The 19417-nt window shown below is 35.4% G+C and overlaps 1 protein-coding gene across 1 annotated transcript in view; it reads left to right on the top strand.

Annotated features, from left to right (window-relative positions):
• Positions 1 to 4161: 4161 nt before the first annotated feature.
• Positions 4162 to 19417, top strand: part of LOC140327433 (bifunctional heparan sulfate N-deacetylase/N-sulfotransferase 4-like) — a 144697-nt gene continuing 129441 nt past the window's right edge. Inside the window, exon 1 of the mRNA XM_072406819.1 lies at positions 4162 to 4901. The gene's annotated coding sequence lies outside the window, so the exon portion shown is untranslated. The remainder of the gene's footprint in view (positions 4902 to 19417) is intronic.

Genomic DNA, 19417 nt, shown 5'->3' with positions numbered 1-19417 from the left:
TAACAGCTAAAATAGCAATAGAGTAGCTTTATCGAGGAATAGGTGTTAGGATTTTCATGAAACCTAGTGGCAGTGCATTACATAAAACTCAGACTGACAGCCTAAACAGACTGTTCCCTGCCACAGCACATGTTTCCTGGAGAACAATAGCAATACACTGAATGACTGTACTCCTAGCTGCCTGGAGCTGCTATTTAACCCTCTAATAAGCAAGAAGCATAGATTTTCTTCACTCTAATTTGTTGTGCATTCCCTCACCAGGGCATACCTCTATGCTAGTTACCATCTGTGGAGCCAAACACACACTCTTTGACATTTGTAAAGAAGTTCCCCTGTAACAAATCTAATTACTGATTTATGTAAAGACAAAGAAAGCCAAAGCTAATAATTCTAAGATGAGGATCATCTAGCAAAACAATGTTGTAAATATGCTGTTTTGTCATAAATATCTGCCTTTGGTGGCTCCTTACTGTCGTGAAACTGCCATGTATTTTGTGGCTATGTTATAGCTATTCTCTAAAAACTATATGTAAGAAACACTTAAAGCTTACAAGCCACTGCTGCGTGAACCAAAAAACCACATATTAAAGGCATGCTATTAATCATTTATTTCCTGTATATAACTGAATGGGTCATTTTTCTCTCAGCTCATAAGTTTATTTCAATTGTAATAAGGTTGAATGCACACTATAGTGTTATAAAAATGCTGCATGTAGAGCGCATCTTTAATGTACATTTTGCCATGTTCAGTTGTGCTTGACTGCATTTTAGAGAGGCTTTCTACATGTTTCTGTGCTTTGCTACTTTTATCATGCTCGCTTTGCCACATTAAAATATGCACGGTGCTAAAAGACAGCACAAATCCCAAATATATTCACACATATTTACTATTAATTGACTTTCTCTGCTACAAGTGTCTTCCAAGCACCCATTATTCCTTCAGTAAAACAATACTTTCTAATGTTACACTTTCCTCCTGCTAGTTTGGGATCATTCTCCATGTTCTTGATCTAGGGTGCTCACCTTATTCCCATGTTTAATGTACAGGTAGTCCCCGCGTTACATATGAGATAGGGACTGTAGGTTTGTTCTTAAATTGAATTTGTATATAAGTTGGAACAGGTACAAGAAACAACTGCAGAGTTTGTCTTGGTCATTAAAGAGTTACTAGAGGTTGCAGAAGAGCTCAGGCTCAGCTGTGTTAAGCAAAAGATTTCTTCTGCAAGTCATGCAAGCTGTCCCTCCCCCCCCCATCAAGCTTCCGTCCAGCACACAAACAAGCAGGGAAGTCTCGTTCATATCTAGGAGTCGTCTGTATCTCAGATGTCCTTAACTTAAGGACTACCTGTATATCTAAACCCATATACAAAAATATCATATATTGCAGGTTACCAGACATTTTCATTTTACAGGGTAAGAATATTTTCAGGAACTGCAGAAAATACTTGTGGATCTTTTCATAAATGTTCGTGTTTTCTACTGTATGAATAAAATAAAGCATTCAGTATAATATTCTGCCTATTGCAATAAACACTAATCCAATTATTCCAGCATATGATGGAATATATTATTATTATTATTATTTTTACTATTTTTTTTACTATTAATAAAAAAAAAAACAGGATTTATATAGCGCCAACATATTATGCAGCGCTGTACATTAAATAAAGACAAATATTACTAATTGCTTCATCCAGGCCCTGTGAGAGCCATGAATCCATTCATAGATAAGAAATTAGTATAGTCGCCTAGGGACATGAAGTATGGTGTTTTCCGGGTCAGCACTTGAAAATAAAGGTAAACAAAGCCTGAAAAAGATAATACAGCAACTACACCCAAGGACTGATAAGCTGTAACATATTCATTTTAGTTTTTTGTTTAAGATACATGGTTAGTCAGGTAAAGAAAGACACAAGTCCATCAAGTTCAGCCACTAGGGAAATAAATATAGCAGAAACCTGCATATTCTAGATAGAAACCTATATGCATGGTTGATTCAGAGGTAATCCAGAGGGAAGCAAAAAAACTTCCGTAAAACATGGGCCATTTTACTTCAAGAAAAATTCCACCAAAAATGTATTTCTCTAAGGCAATCAGATATTCCCTGGGTATCAGATACATACTTTTGTGTTTCCCAACACCGCCACCTTTCCCCTTCTTTTCTAGTTTAAATATGATGAAACTGTATTTCAGACAGATATAAAGGGCACAGATAATACATTATTAAAGCTGTAAACATTAATGCACTAATGTTAAACAGCTAAAAACACAGATTCAATATATGCGGGAGCTGTTTTTCCTCCCAAAAGGTTTGTATTTCTGTCCATCCATTCTTAAGATCTACACAGCTCCAATACAGCACACAGCCTTGACAAGCAGGGGATGAGAAATTAATCTTTCTATACTGAGTTTTAACTTATCTGTCCCCTCCACCACCCAGTGACTGGACAGTGAAAGGATACCCAGCAAATTGATGATTTCATCTTTCCAGTTTTTTATTATCAGCATGCTTCTAACACTGCAACACACCATCATTTGTTAGTTGTTTCTTAAAAAAATTATATATATATATTTAACAATTGTAACGCAAGCAGTGTAAACACCCAAATATGACTTGATAGCATCTTGCAGTCCGTGAACAGGAGAGCTCAGATTATTGGAATAAAAGCAGCACAAGGAGTTATTGGTTGTGTATCATTACAAGGAAAAGAGACCAAAGTGACAAAGAAAGGAGTTAATTCCACCACATTGCGGGGTTGCAGGGGTAACCTGGAAGTCAGCTGCAGGAGAGAACCTTGCCTTCCTTGCCAGAAAAGACCATGCTGTGTGGCATAAATATATACTTAGCAGTTTGCCCAGAGTGCAGCTTTGAATTCCTCTATTTCTCCTGATTCATTTTATTACTTAGACCTTGAACATTTTTCATTGCCTGTCTATGGACTTATGCCAATTGATCAATATCTTTCTTTCTTTCTATACCGTTCAGAACTGGACACAGTATTCTAAATGGGGTCATAGTAAAGCTAAACATTCTAAAATTATGACCTTTCTCCTGCTGGTGGTCCCTTTAGAGATGCACCCTAAATGTATTTCTGGGTTCCCTATATATACCCCAAATACACAGCCTTTTTTATAAAGCTATGCACACATGTCAAATTGGTGGCACTTGATCATTACCAGTGACAGTTGAATATTTAAGCACTGTACACACATCTTTGTTCAGTTCTGTAGAACAAACAGAAGGCCTGCCGTTTTGTGCTCCTCCATAGGAAACAACAGTGAGCATGCCTGGTTAGTCATTTAGTGATTGGCTACAACAGATGACTAAAGCTGCATACACACTTGCAATCTTTCACTATCCTTTCCAACGACTAAGCACTCCACGATGCATGAACAATGCTGTACATACAGCACCGTTCTGCTCTATGCAGAGGGGAGGGGGAGAGCGACGGAGTGGCACCCAGCTGTGCGCTCTCCCCCTTCACTTACATTAGGATCGTTCGTTGTTTATCGTCCGTGGATCCGCCAGGACAGCCGTTCGGACGATGAACGACGCACGCTGTACACGCTGAGATTTTCATCCGATATCAGCCCTGAGCCAATTATTGGGTGAGAACCATTGAAAGTGTGTACATAGCTTAAATGACTTCAGGGGATCACTGTATGCATGCTAAAGAATTGCCAGACAATTGTGTATATATATATATATATATATATATATATATATATATATATATATATATATATATACACGTGCATAGCTTTTCACAATTACTGATAAAACAATGAATGTGATATTCATTCTCTGTATTCTAAAGCACATGCAACCAGAAGATCCACCTGCAGTCAAGGTTTGGTGCAAATATGCTCTGTTTTAAAGATCTACCCCTATAATGTAAATACATCTTCAATCAGTAATAATAATATGCTTTTATTTTTTAATCATTCCTATTAATCCAGTTTGAATACATCAAAGTATAATTAAACAGCTCACAGCTGCTTTCAACCTGTCATCCAAGTTTGCTCTACCCATTTGATTACAATCAGATCATTCTGCATTCATTTAAAATCTGTGACCTAATTATTAAACCTTCCTACTTTAGAAATCTTGCATTGTCTTGCATGAATTGATTGCTAGACAAGAAGAAGAAATCTGTAGCCTGTCAGTTTTTTTCTCTCCATGTGAATTTCTCTGACTGCTGATTGAAGGTGTCAGGAGCTGGGTGCTAGATGACACATGCTGGTGTGTAAAGAACTGTCCCAACTGTATAGTGACAGATTTCTGCAAATCCTTCAGGAGTTTCTAATCAGGCAGTGTGGTGTGAAAGCAATGCAGCTGATCTCTGAATTAGCTTTGTGTTGGAAAGGATCCATGTGTTACATCCCACTATCCGGATGACATCACAACAGCTTGTAGTCCTTGAGAGTCCTGGGGGTGATCAGCTGAAGGAATTGGCTGCTCCTGCCAATCCTAATGCTGCAAAGGATGCAGTGATAGTGATAAGAGGCAGAGAAGTCAAAGCAGGCAAGGAAACAAATGACTGCAAGCCTCCAAGATGCAGCAAGAGAGATGCCATCAGCAGCTGGAGATCGTGCAATGAAATAGTTTTGCCATCATTTCTTGGTGCTCCCTGTATCTTCCTGCTGGAATCCTCCTGGTACATTAGAACAGTGTGTTGCACAGAGGTGTGGATCATTCCAGCTGGCTGCATGCTTGCAATGACTGTACCTTGTGTCTATCCTTGCAGAAGAGGCTATGCTGGAAGCAGTTTAGTATCTTGCTGGCTTTGTCACTGAATAAGCTGCTGCTGAGAACAGACAGGTAACTCTACAGGATCTAACTCTACAGGATCTAAAGACTAAAGGTTACTAAATGCTGCCTTGAACTGAAAAGTACCAAGGTAAGTCATGCTAGTTTCCACGTGTCACCACTGCATTTGCATGTGTTGTTTAACATGTCATCTAATCCATCCCTAAAACAATAAATTCTTTGTTTCCTGCTGCTGTAGAATTGTATTCTGATACTTAAACATATCATCTGACAACAGGGGCACTTTTCTTTTCTCCAGTCCTTTTACTGATGCTAATACTTTCATGGAACTTAATGAAGAATAATTAGAAACCATTTTTGGCAATTACAAGAATCATTCTCCAGCATATATATGCATTGCTTACTTTATTTGTGCATTTGTTCCTTAGATTCTTTTCTCATTAGAGATGCTAGTGTGATAACAGCAGATTTATCATTAAAGCACCTCTTGCCAATCAGTCTTCTAATTAAGGATTGAGCTTTATATGTGTATAGAGCGATGCTGGCTGCTGTTATTTGTCACCGAGCCTCATCATATGTTGTTTAAAAACTGAAGTGTATTTTCTTTGTTTCCAGCCAAACCAATAAATCAGTTGGACAGCAAGTGTGTAACACTGTTGTCACATCTGTGCCAGCAAGTTCAACTTGCTGAGAGTTTATCAAAAGTAAATCAGACTATAGCTTAGCATTGGCTTTGGCAATGATCTGTGTGTGTGATGCGTAGAAGTGATATTTGCGTATATTATAATTCAAATTATACTTTTTAATAAAATTGTGCACTAATTAGGTATCCTTATACTAAAGATGTATGAAGACGCTAGTAAAGTGCATTAGCCTTCTGATTTGAACTGAACCATCTCATCAAGCCAGTCCCAATATTTCATTTGACATTGTCTAAGTGAATAGCGTATTTTGTCTTTCATGTATTAATTATAATATAATTTATTATTCAGGAACCACTTACATTAGGTAATCTATTATCTAGACGGTTTGAGTCCAAGGGCTTTTTAGATAAGTAATCTTTCTGTAGCTGGGAGCGCTGCTTCTAAATATGTATTAACTTACATTTTAAAACTGGCTGCTTGCTTATTCCACCTCTTTTTGGAATCTTACTTCTTAAAATATTGTTTAGCAGCGGTCCACATAGTACCAGCAGATATAATAAATTGTGTTCTATATGTTTGAATGTTCTGTATAAGAAAATCTGCTATGGCTGGGAATTAAAGCTCGATTCACTGAAATGAATGCAAGAACTCCATTTTTACATCCTGTTCTGTTCCAATATACTTGGATGTAAACTACTCAGCATGACATTAAAATGCTCATGCTTCATTGAGTATATTCATTCCTTGTTAATAAATAGACTGGTGTTATAGAGTTTCACTTTACTGCATGCAAACTTCCTAAATGAATGTACTTGCGTTCATGTGTAATTTAATCAAAGACTTCTTAAGTTGTGGGGCCTCAGACAACTTTGTTAGTATAAATCAGATTTAATTGTTTATGTGTCTTGTCTTTATTATACTTTCCTTCACCAGTGACTCACAATACTCCCTGTTGCTGGGCTGTAGAGTATTTTAATTTAAAGTTTAAAGTGATTTATACACAGCTCTAGTCATACAATTCTAATCAGACATTGTAACTTGCCAGTAGACAGTTCATCAGTAATTGCATAAGGGAAAATGTAATTTATCTGCCTTAATAGTGGTGGAGAAGCTTTTATGCCCCTCAGGAGCTGAAGTGGTTAAGGTAAGGTTGACCTTGTTCAGGAAAACACTTTGTGTATTATTGATCAAATTTTCCAGAAATGCAAGACAAATCATACAGAGAGACAGCTTCTTCAGCATATGGGGAAACAAATAAATCTATTTACATTTTAAAATCCCCAGCATGTAAAAAGCTCTCTACTTGTATATCTCTGTTCGCCTGTGGATGTGTCTATTCCTATCTACAATTGAATATATCTTATGTTACTCAAGAATATGTCTGTTTACAAACATTATAATAAATCTGACATTCCACAGACAGCAAAAGAAGTACTATGATTATATATTATTAAATATAGTATGGATATGTTTGTATACTTTACCATGTAACTCATAATGTTTCATTAGCGCGCAAAATTGACAACTTCATACCCTTAGAAAGTGAGACTTGTAACAAACTGTTGTCTTTAAAAAACGAGAAGCTGAGTTTTACTTCTGATAACTAATATTTTAAAGATCATATTCCCTCTCTAGAGGAGATCCATTATTTAAAAAACTTTACACACGTGTTGTGTCCATGGAATCTTCTTCTGCTGGCCACTGAAATAGCTCTTGGATTCCTTGCGTTATTAGCGAACCCCTAAGGATCTGTCATTCAGGAATGCGACACACTAACATTGTCAGTCATCTTTCGTTGTGATTGATGCAAAGATTTACATCGCTGGTCAACGTGATTGACGAGCACTTCTTGAAATTAAAAAATTGTTAAGCATGTGTTGTTTTAAAAATAACTGTAAGGATGTCTTCATATATATCGTATTTGATGATTTTCGGGAAATGGGTAAGGGGTATTATGTACCCCTGAATTCATACTGGATGGGGCAATGAATATTTTGGGGTTGTGCTGTTATTTAAAGGGGCTTCCCTGGCAAATACTAACATCCCTGTCCCTAAACTGTGGGACCCCCATTGTTGAGGGAAGGCATGAGGCCTTAATGTTAGAAACCCTTTAAATATGGGGTTTATTATTTTACCCCGGGCAGTGAGTACAGGGGGTACCTAAGTAACCCTTACATACCCCCGTTAAGGATTAAACAAACCACCAAGCTTTACTGTCATATTACTCCTACAATATGACAGTTTTCTTGCACTATGATGACAGCACAGAACATACTAAGTGCTGTCATTGATCAAATTTGGTCAATAAAGTCACCTAGAATCTGTGGCTGTAGTTCTGCAGGGCAGAGAATATGCCATTGCCCTTTAACTCAGCTGACAATGTTCAAAGCCTGTTCAGCGCATTATGGTATTAAAAAGTTTGTATTGGTAATTCCAGCAAACACCCAGGATTTGACAAAAACCCAAGGTAAGTACACACTCACACCCTATCCTTATCTACGAGTACCATAATGTTTCAGGTTATCCAACTGGTAGACTCATCATTGCTATTAAAATATAACGTCAGCTCATTTTTTCTTTTTTAAACAGTATTCAGGAAAATAACAGTGACATTATAAATTTGGTATTCTGTATTCCGAGTCATTTCTCGCTTTTGTACGGCAGAAATAATCAAAATATTACAGTGTAAATGTTCATGGAACAACTCTAAATAACTCATCATCCAAACTCACATTTTATTATTAGCTGTTTTTACTGCAATTATTTAAAAAGCAAGTACAACATGTTGTAGGTTTTAGATAATATTTGCCAACAAGTAATAACATAAGTAATGTAGTAGCACTGGCAGACTTTGCCAGATTCTAATTCTCATACATTATCTAATGTGTTGCTTGCATACAAATGACAGGTTTCTCTTGTTGCCATGACATACATTTATTTTTTACTGACCACTATTTATTTCATGATTATGAGACTGGATTTCAACATGTACTCCATTACCTGTATTGTATAGGGCTATGATAAAATATTACTGTTGACTAGATGGATATGAAAGACATGTCTCATTATAACTTTGCACATCATTTTATCTTAGATATATTTAGCTATAGCACCCTTATGAAAGCATGGAAAATTTAACTTGACACTACCCTTTCAATGTAACACAAGATATATTTAATGCCTTAGGTACTTCAATGTAGTTCTCTAATGAGAATATGTATTATCCAGCTGGTTGATAGTAGATAAAATAGACTTTACAACTTTAACTTGTTGTTAATGGTTTCATTATACTTAGAATACATTACCTTTATCTTTATATATAAATTGTCTTCATTGAATATAAACAGAACTAGAAATGTAAAAATAGTTTTGTCAGGTGAATATAACAATATAATAAATGTAACTTTTATATTTACATATTAAACCAGCAAGTGGCTCATTTCACATTTTTACCAGGCTATACTTGGCTGTTTTACTAAAAGCCCTATGTTTACAAAACGCAGTAGCTCAAGCTAAAAAAAATACTCAGATAACTTAATGGCATTGACTTAAAAATGAAGTACAGACAAGGTACAGATTCTTTGAAGCTGTTTTATTTACAAACATCCAATATACAACAAAAAAATGTCTTCTTTTTAACATTTTTGTTTGAATGTGATTGGGTATTTGAAGCTAACACAGCTCCAATATGTTAAAAATGGTTAATGGATGTGCATTTTGTACAGTTAACAGTCTTCAGTTATTCAGTTTATCAACACCAATGAGTAAGAAGAGTGACTCACCCCCTTGCCAACCTTCCTTTCCCTGTCTTATGTGTTCAGACAGGGGGTAAAGGTCTTTTGCTGTTTTACCAATCAATCTAAAAAAATGTGTAAAAATGTTAAATTAAACCATTATTTCCCTTTTGTATAATGGAAAACTAATCTCACTCACTTCGACCTGCTATAGAAAATGTATTTTTTATAGTCCACAATTACCTATAAGCATGGTGTCCAAGATACTGAAGATGACACATAAGCATTGTTTCAATTTCCTAATGGCAATTGTCCAGCACCAGAATAAATCCATATGTACCTGTGAGCATGCAGGCAACCTAGCTCAGGAGTAAACCATGCATATCCACTAACATTACATTTAAGCTTAAAGTGGAAATAAAGTTCAACTCCCCTATTACAAGTACTGGTTCTCCTAGTCAGTATGCTGCCAGGATCACAAGAGTATATAAATTACAAGAGATATATAAAATTCAGATATTTACATTATTACATTGCATTATACATGTTATGATTGATCAAATAAACACTTAACTACATTAATTGGTGTTTTTTTAATATATTTACTTATGCTCCATAAAATGAATTAAAAAAACTAGCATGGCAGATCACTTGTCAAAGTGAAGTTTGATAAATCACAGCAAAAAATGTAATATGACCTTTTCTACTGAAATTCCAATTCTTTAGGCTGCCAATATAATGTATGTTAGTGTTCCAAATCTCATAAATTGTAATAAGACTGACATGTATGTCATTTAAAAAGACTCAACAGTTATCTGATTCATTTTCATAAAATCCTAACAAGCCAGAACATTTTGGACCTTATTGTAGAGATATTACCTTTTCTGTTTATCACATCACACCTTTCCAAAGGACCACACAGTTTTTTCTCAAAGATACTCATAAAGTTTTAAAAACAAGGCTTTTAAAGCATGTTATGTAATGTTAAGTGTGGCATGTAATAGTTTATGTGCAAGCCTGATAAAGTGAACACAAACTCTACCTTCCCATATGTCAAATCACATTTTCTCCTTTCTTGACAGTCCAGATCACAATAGGGGACTTTCAGCACCATGATAATGCTATCCATTCAGTGGGCAAGACTAGGTGTGGTCAGGTACTGCCTGACAAGCTACATGCTTGTAAATAATTGCTGATTTTGATAATTTTGCTGATTTTATGCTACTGTGCAAAGCATACTTGGGGGTAACAATGCTGGTCTAAAAGTAGGAGCAAGGCAGTATCATTACCACATCATCACAGGTAGCTGCATGAAGAGGACTTCACTGCCAGGCTTAAAGGTGAAATCCAGTGTTACCTTTTTTATGTACAATTCTAATCCCCTGTACCATGTTATTCATTTACTACTGTTTTAAAGACAAGTTCAGAATAGGGCAAGGGAGGTATAGAACAAGCTTTAGGTTTGCCCAAAGTTTAGTGTTAATACAGGAGAGAGGGTTATTCTGATTTAAGTAAATTGGAGAAATGAATGGATATCTGCAGAGAATGAGAGTCATGTATGGCACTTTAAATGGGTGACTGTGGTGTGCTGTTAGAACAGTAGAGATTATTCTTGTCTTCTCTATGGTGACACGTGCCCTTCCTCTAATTGGTCACTGGTCAAACAGTGGTTTCCCCTCCTGGTTTGGACTGACACTATACTGGAAACAACATACACATATGGAGTATATTTTACAAACAACGATATTACAAATATTACAAAAGATATTTCTTCACCACTTTGTTATTAGGAAAGTTTTAAAAAAAACACATGCATTTCTCTTACAGTACCCACTTTTCATTGCCTGGTAAATTTGTTAAGAAATTACTTCTTTGCCTCTTGTCTCAAATTTGACATTGCATTCCTCTTAGGGCTCATTAACTGATTTGTACGCTCATACACATGGCAAGTTTTCTGAGCCATAGCCATTTTTATTGCAGTCCGAGAGTATGTTACTAATGACAGTTCAGGCTATTGGTATGGTCACACGCTAGGTGACACACTGATGGCACGCTTATTACCGTGGGAGGGATGATTTCAGGTACGTCTGCTCCATGTTGTATCCTAAGTAGAACTAAGGGGTATGCCAAATAACCCAACCTTGGCTTGGGATTTACTGGTTATAGTACTCTAGGTTAAAACACAAGACCCATACAGCTTTTAAGATTTAGCTGTGTCATAGCCTAAACTTTTTTTAGGTAGTTTTTAGCAGTTTAGCACTTAACTGGGTGAAGATGCCAGAAAAGAAATGTGGAGAGCTGAGTTTGGTTCAAAAAATTACAAAGAGGCAGGTAAGTTTGTTTTATTGCAATATAGAACCGTCCAGCTGACAAATTTTCATTTATAACTTTATTTCACTTTAAGCCACCTAACAGCTCATTGGGTCCTCTAGGCCTTTTCTGAGATCTCTCATGCCAAGGCCACTTTATATGTTACCATTGAGGAGAAAGCTATCCAAAGGAGAAAGGGCAGCGTCCACAGTACCCTATCTGCAGTACAGTGCTGTCTAAAACATCTAAAACATCCACCAAGAAGTGTAATGCCTAAACTACCTGGACCCATTTTATTTAACAAAAAAACATTTATCATTTTTGTAACCTTCACAAAAATAACATCTATATAGCAATGTAATATATTAGGATTTTACCAATGCCTTTTGTAGAAAATTAGCAAACTTTATTCACATTAAAACATATATAAATCATTCCTAAAAACATCCATCATAAAGATGTCCCTTTCAGCCATGAGAAATACAATATTAGGTGTCATATGATTCTGTGTAATTGAATCAAAACCATGGCTGCATTCGTTAAAGAACACTCTTCGCTCAATGCATTTCAAGGACTTAGTCTGCTTCTTCAGGAGAGAACATTTGAATGTTAAAACTATCTCCATGAAAATTTGAATTGTACATGCAGAATCATATGAAACCTACATTTCTATTATGGATGTTTTTAGAAGTAATTTATAAATGTTTTAATTTTTTTAATGTTTAGTAATTTTCTACAAACGACCTCCTGTAAAGTCCTATTATATTGTATTGATAATTGAATTTTAAAACTGACTGATGTGGTTCTCTCATTGATGAGGTGTCAATATAACCTATTCTGGACCAATCACAAGTGTAGTGGAGGCAATCTTAACAGAAAATAAGGTGCCGCAAGGGGTGGGTCGAATTTTTAAAACAGCAAAAAAAAAAAAAAAATCTCCAGAACTGTATAGTTATAGCCAATAATGACTAGGTCTATTACTTATTTTGGTATACAGAAAATTAAATCTGAAACTCGATATGTCACTAGAAGGCTTACAAACCAGGCTCTTCAAGTGAAAATATTAAGGATGGTACCCAGTGCACAACCACAGTACACCACTATACATAATAAAAAAAATCTCAGTTCAGCAATTCACACTTTAGGTCCTTTATTTATAGTAAGTAAAACTCTATATTAGGACAGGAATTGTGGGCCAGCATTATATTAAATTCTAAAGTAACTGACTTTTACATAGTGAGGCCAGTTGGTACAAGGCTGCTCACATAGCCCGGAAGCATGACTATAGTCTGACACCTGTAAAAATGTTTTATTGAAACATGGGTTAGCTAACACAGATTACTGTGCATCCAATAACACAACAAAATAGACAGTTGTGACAGGAGGTTTAAAAATTTATGGATTGATATGTAAATTCTGCTGTCTTTCAGGGTATCAAGGCATCAAAATGTCATATTCTGTTTGTTCAGCAGGTCTTCTGTAGCATTTTAATGTATCATGGTACGGTAGTAAAGAAGTCATAACCTACAAATCTGTAACTATTTACCTATCCATGCATTCATGTCCATCCATTCAGTCTATAAAGGTGCCTTAGATCTGTTGTCTTTAGTCCTTGCACTTGCTAACCCTGAAATGTAGAAAACATAATGACTGCCTGGGAATAAAGTTATTTATGGCATTTCCCTGTAAAGCACTAAAAGAATTCATTTCATTCTAAAAAATTTTTTAAAGAAGACATCTAACAGAATAGACTACAATTTTCTAAATACTCTAGAAGTGAACGGTACTCTATTTTATAATTGATACTATCTATTCGGTAGTTAATACATTTGAGTTTTCTTTAGTAAGAAAAAAGAAAAATGCAATGATTTTCTGTGGTTTTGAGATAAGTTTGGGCCGGAGGGTTTTATCTAAAATGAGTATTGTGATAAATACATATCAGTACAAATGCCATAATATTTGCTAAAAAAGAATTTAACCTATAATACATAATATGTTGATACTTAAAGGAATGGTAACATTCAGAGACATATTACCATAACAATGTGTACATGTCAAAGCAGCATATGAGGTTATACATCATATGCATGAATATAATACCTTGGTTTATACTCAGGTCATACAAATAGGTGGAGCTGTGTCCTCATGTTAAGTGTGTGACAAACTCTTGTCATAAGACATTAGTGTGTTACACACTTAACATGATTTCACAGCACTATCTACTTAAAAATAAGATTTTATGGATATATTTGTAGACATTTTCTATTGGCATTTCTGTAGATTACTATTTTAAATGTTAGCAATGATGGCCTCATATTGTGCCCTAGGTTTATACACAAGTCAAAACATTTTTCCATATTTTCAAGTAAAGTGCATCCCATGTCAGAGGTCTGACTGGTTCCTCCCTTGGATCCGACAGGTGCAATACAAGCATTTTTCCAAAGTGGGTGCACTTTGTAAAAAGCAGCAAATAACTGCTATCTGTTGTTTGTATCTAAGGGTTTTAGAAATAAATTAGACAGTTCGACTGACTCCTAAATGCAATATTACTTTTTTAGTTTCTGGTCCAAGAAAATGCAAGAAAGAATATTTTTAGAAATAGAATAGATTCACATGAATGGATGTCTTTTACACCCACAGTAAGGGGTGTATTTAAAAAGGATTTTACCTATCCTCTAGAATTGTGACATGTCATAGTTAGACAATCCCACTAGTAGGAATACATGAAAATAAAGAAGAAAAGAATCGATTTTTTTTGGCAAACAAAATTGTATTAAGATAAGTTGTATTCAACATCATATAAAGCACAGTATTTTGTTCATAATACAAGTGAACAGCTTAAGTAGGTTGATCCTGAGTTAATATCACTGGGATGAAAAAAACTATTTACTAAACACAGATATCCCTGATTACAAGAGTATTGTTGTAATTAATAATGTTTCATATCCCGATGCGTTTCGCCTGTCGGCTTTTTCAGGGGATCTTGCGCAAAACGTTATGAGCTGTGCACACAGGTAACATGGTTGTGTCATGAATTGGTATAACATTTACATTGGAATATATAAAAAAACAGTAGATACATAGATAAATAAGGATACAAAATCTAGCATATTAGTGTCTCCATAAGAAGGTCAAAGGTGTTGTATTTTCATAAAGGATACAGTTGTTTTGTTTATGGAACCGATAGGCGAAACGCGTCGGGGTGCGAAACGTTATTAATGACAACAATACTCTTGTACTCAGGCAACTCTGTGACATTAACTCAGGATCAACCTACTTAAGTTGTTCACTTGTATTATGAACAAACTAATGTGCTTTATATGATGTGGAATATAACTTACGCTATTACAATTTTGTTTGCCAAAAAAAACAATCTTTTCTGCTTCTTTAATATTATGTATAGCTAGCTTAGTTCATTGGTTCTGTGAAAATGAATCGTAAATGGTGCAAATGGGGACAATCGATTGTTCTTGAGTTTAAGGAAGGCTGCTGTTGGGCAAATGTTACAGAATTAAATATTTCCATTCTAAAAAATAAAGTAAAAGTAAAGAAAAAAAGTGCAGACTTGCTGTAGGCATTTATCTTGAAGAAGGTAATTGCTGGACCTAATGGAAAATTGCAACTAAAAAAATAATGAATGTAAATGCAATTCTATATCTATATCATTGGCCACATTTCCCCTCCAATTAATTCAATATAGGGCAAGCATCACTCTCTAATATTATCTAAAACTTCAATGGAGATCATGGGGAACTATGTTATTACCTTGTAAATTGAATTCAAGCCATGCCTCCATACTTGCCATCGCCATATGCTGTTTGCTGAGAGTAACGCTGCTTACGCTCCAAAAATCTAGTTAGTGTTATTGTTTCACAGAGTAGAGTCCACAATTCTTTCTCCTAGGCAGCACAATTTTTTAGCAAGCAAAGTAAAAAAAATATCGTAGGAGACTTTGTCTTACATTAGTTGGGTTTGTAGAATGGTGTGATGTGGGTGGCAATTCCTATTTATTTCCACAACTGTTTTTTAGGATACTGGGTTATGTGATACAGCAGGCATCATTACATTTGGCCATGGTGTATTATCACAGCAAAATGTTTTATAAGTATATGTCTAACTATACACATATTTTTAATGCCAGTGTTTGACCAAACTGTGTGAATATCAGAGTAATAATATACAGTATTTATTTATAACATTTGCTTTGATATTACAGTTTACCTTTTTGCAAATTTACAAAACACTAGGAGAAAAAATATGAATTTTAAACTTCTTGTTTAAATTGGGAAAATAAACGTGTTCAGAGCCCAGATGTCAGGTCATAAACCTGTCAAAATGACAGAGGACAATAACAACAAACTCTTACAATCACAGGGGATAACATATTCTCTGCGGATAACATATTCTCTGCAAGTGAAAAAGTGACTGAAGGTATAAGAATAACAATTTCAAGATAATGTTTCATGTTCATATACAAAGAACATCCATTCAATAACTCACATTGTCTTTGCATGATCATCAGGGAGATCTTTACTTTAGACACCTGACATTCCTATCAAAAAGATGTCTAAACCTTTCTTTGTCTTGTATTTTCTAGTCTGCTACATTTTTTTAGTATGATTGCATTATTTATATCACAGCATTTCAGCGCAAATTGCTTTACCTACTGCATGATTTTATTATGTGACAATTAACTCAAAATATGCAAACTATGCCGACCCGTTATATGCTGCATAAAAAATGAAATCTAGCGCAGTGTGCATATCCTTCCGATATTAGGAAATCAGGTATTCTGGGTCTACAGTGACCCATAGGGATTTTAATGACATAAAAATATTTATAACAATATATATATATATATATATATATATATATATATATATATATATATAAAAAAACAAAGTGGCCAATGAAATGGTTGCATGGAAGAGATGCCTTTATTAAAGTTATAATGTATGTGTGTGTTCCTCATTAAACAGTGAATGTTACTGTAGCAAGGGTAAAAATTCTGTACTGTCCTCATGCCCTAGATAACACACAAATGTAAAATCTTCAATGAAAAAACTTTACTTAATGTCTATAAGGAATAATTTCCTTCTTGAAGGTATCTGGCTACAGATCCAAAACTAGTTCTTTGACAAAAGCTCACCTTGTTTGTTCACGTTGGTCGAATCAACTAATTATCCCCAACATAATATAGCTCTGTTTGCTAATTTAAGGGCACCAGGACCTTGCAAAGACAGCCCATCACATAAACACATCCCTACTTGCTGCCATGCCCACCTCCTTTCTATTTCTTACAAAACATTTCCCATTAACCAGCCTGGAACCCGGTCATATAGTCAGCTAAAAGGGACCAAAGGGAATGCATCACAATACCCTGCACAAGCCCAACCTTTCCACTTTTGTTTTTACAAAATAGAGGAGCAATCAGCTTGATGACCATTCTAAAGAGGAATGTCCAACAACAGCAACTGGCATCCTTCATTATATTGTATATCACAGCAGAAACTACCTTCATATAATGTATCTGCTCTACTTTGCAACTTTCAAATTCAGTCTAGCTTATCTGGTGCCACCTCTTATCAAATATGTCTGCTTATTTTAAAGAAATGTTTATGGCAAGTCATTGTTCCTGTAATGGTTGCCATTCTATGCGACGGCTTTCAATAATTTAGGAATAATAGGATCTTTGTCCTAGTACAAGATAAGATTACAGGTCATGGGTTCGGAAGGTGACGTGAACCTTTGAACAGGTCTAATTTTTTTTTTGTTCTGGAGTAAGCAGTTTAGATTAAGCTGTAACATGACAGGCAGCTAACAATGCCATTGATGCATGCTAATGTAGAATAAGGCCATCAAAGGGTCTTACAACCCTGCAGCTGATTCACTATTAATCACTTCTGTTCAATGTTGAGATCTCTAGTGAAATATTACAGCCTGTCTGTGTCTACACAAAGGACTTGTTTTCTGTCTTATAAGACTAGCTTTAGATCTAATCTTAAAAAAAGTAATATATATATATATATGTTTAGCTTTGTGCACTTTTGTGTAAACCAAGCAGTACATGCAAACCAAGAAAACATACATTTTTTGAGAGGTTCTACATTGATACTCCAATTATTATTTATATGTGTGAGCAGTCATGTTAGACAAAACAAGGCTTACAAATGACAAGCTGAGGATATTTCCTACATTATTTTTTAAGATCTGCAATTCCTAAATGTGAATGATAAAATAATGTAATATGGACCATTTTGTAGTGTGTGAGTTTTTGTTACTATAAATGCCACTCAGTATGGACCATAAGAAAATTATTATTATTTTACACAGCTTTGGTAATATGATTCTGCCCCTCACATTACAGACCCCCATGGCCAATTCAAGCCCACAGTGAGGGTTCTGCCAGGAGTTCAACCACAGTCCCATCCTCTCCCATTGAAGTAATAGAAGAGGTTGAGAACCAGTTTATGCACTGGGATGTACAGCAGGAGTTTGCAGTGTTACTGGTAGTGGGCAAGTGTGTGGTTTCACACAGCAGGTGTGAAAGGTTCACTAAACTGAATCAGTGCCCAGCCTGTGGACATTTGCATAATGAATGGAAAAGCTGAATTTGCTTGCTGCAGTTTTTACATTGTGGACTATGTATCTATATATATATATATATATATATTTTGGCAAACAAAAGGGTAAAGAATCTGAACATTGCTTTTGCTGTGAACATAAGATAAATTTGGAGCAGAGTGTCTGAAGTTTCAGAGGCTAGTTAAAGCTGCTTTGTACTTTACAGCTTATTGGATTATATATAAATATTGTTAATATCCTGATGACATATTCACAAGACTAAATTGTATAAAGTAACACCCCTGGACTAAACTAGCGCAGTGTGCATATCCTTCCGATATTAGGAAATCAGGTATTCTGGGTCTACAGTGACCCATAGGGATTTTAATGACATAAAAATATTTATAAAAAAAAAAAAATATATATATATATATATATATATATATATGGCTTTACCTGATTTTTGATCAAATTTTCTTTTTGATCTTTGTGTATCACATTTGTGTTTTAAGTATAATAGGGAATATATTCAATATATCAATAATGTTGACCTAAACTTTGGGTTGTATATATGCTATATGTGTGACTATATTCAGAATGGTGGTCAGGCTGCAGTGTGGTTACTGCTCTTTATCACCACTGAGATACTTTCTCCGATGAGGTTCCACACATAGCATCTCCCCTGCGGCAGCTAATAAAAAATGAATGTGGGTGGTAGTAAGTGGTTCAGTACTAGTCACACAAATGTAAAGCAGTGTTGGTCTGAACCTAGTCTTACCTAATGTTCATGTATAGTCCCCCTTGAAGAAGCAGTTTTGTTGACTGTGAAACGCGTTGATTTCATTGGCTCCTAATGTCTATTCTCTGTTGTATAAAGATATTTGTTTTTGGAATTCAGGCTTAAAGTGGAAATCTGGGCTAAACAACTGTTGAAAAAGCTGTATGCGTTTTTACTTACTGCACATCTGTGCTGTAATCCATCATGAAACAACTCCTGTAACAATACACAACTTCATGTAATAAAGACCAGTCACCGTCGTTCTTTTTCATTGTGCAGAATAAAGCTACCCACCTGATTTCTACAGGCAACCAGTGCTGGGTAGACTTGCTGGACCCCACCCACAGCTCTCTGTACAGACTTGGTGCAATTGTGCAATTATTGCAATGATATCACAGCTACATTTACTGAGTTTTCAAAGGTATTCATTGCACACAAGGTGCATTCATATCCAGTGTGTCTTTTGAGGAGTATATTTAAATGAAAGCCTGGGGTAAAGCTTTAAATTTGAAATATTCCAAACATTTAAATCACCTCAGTGGGTTGTACATTAGGTATAAGGATTTTGCTGGAATCTTAATAGTGCAGAACTATAAAATCCCAGTGCCTTATGAAC

The sequence above is a fragment of the Pyxicephalus adspersus genome, chromosome 3 (genome assembly GCF_032062135.1).
Source record: "Pyxicephalus adspersus chromosome 3, UCB_Pads_2.0, whole genome shotgun sequence".
Lineage (NCBI taxonomy): Eukaryota > Metazoa > Chordata > Amphibia > Anura > Pyxicephalidae > Pyxicephalus > Pyxicephalus adspersus.
This window is presented reverse-complemented; position numbering and strand designations above follow the sequence as displayed.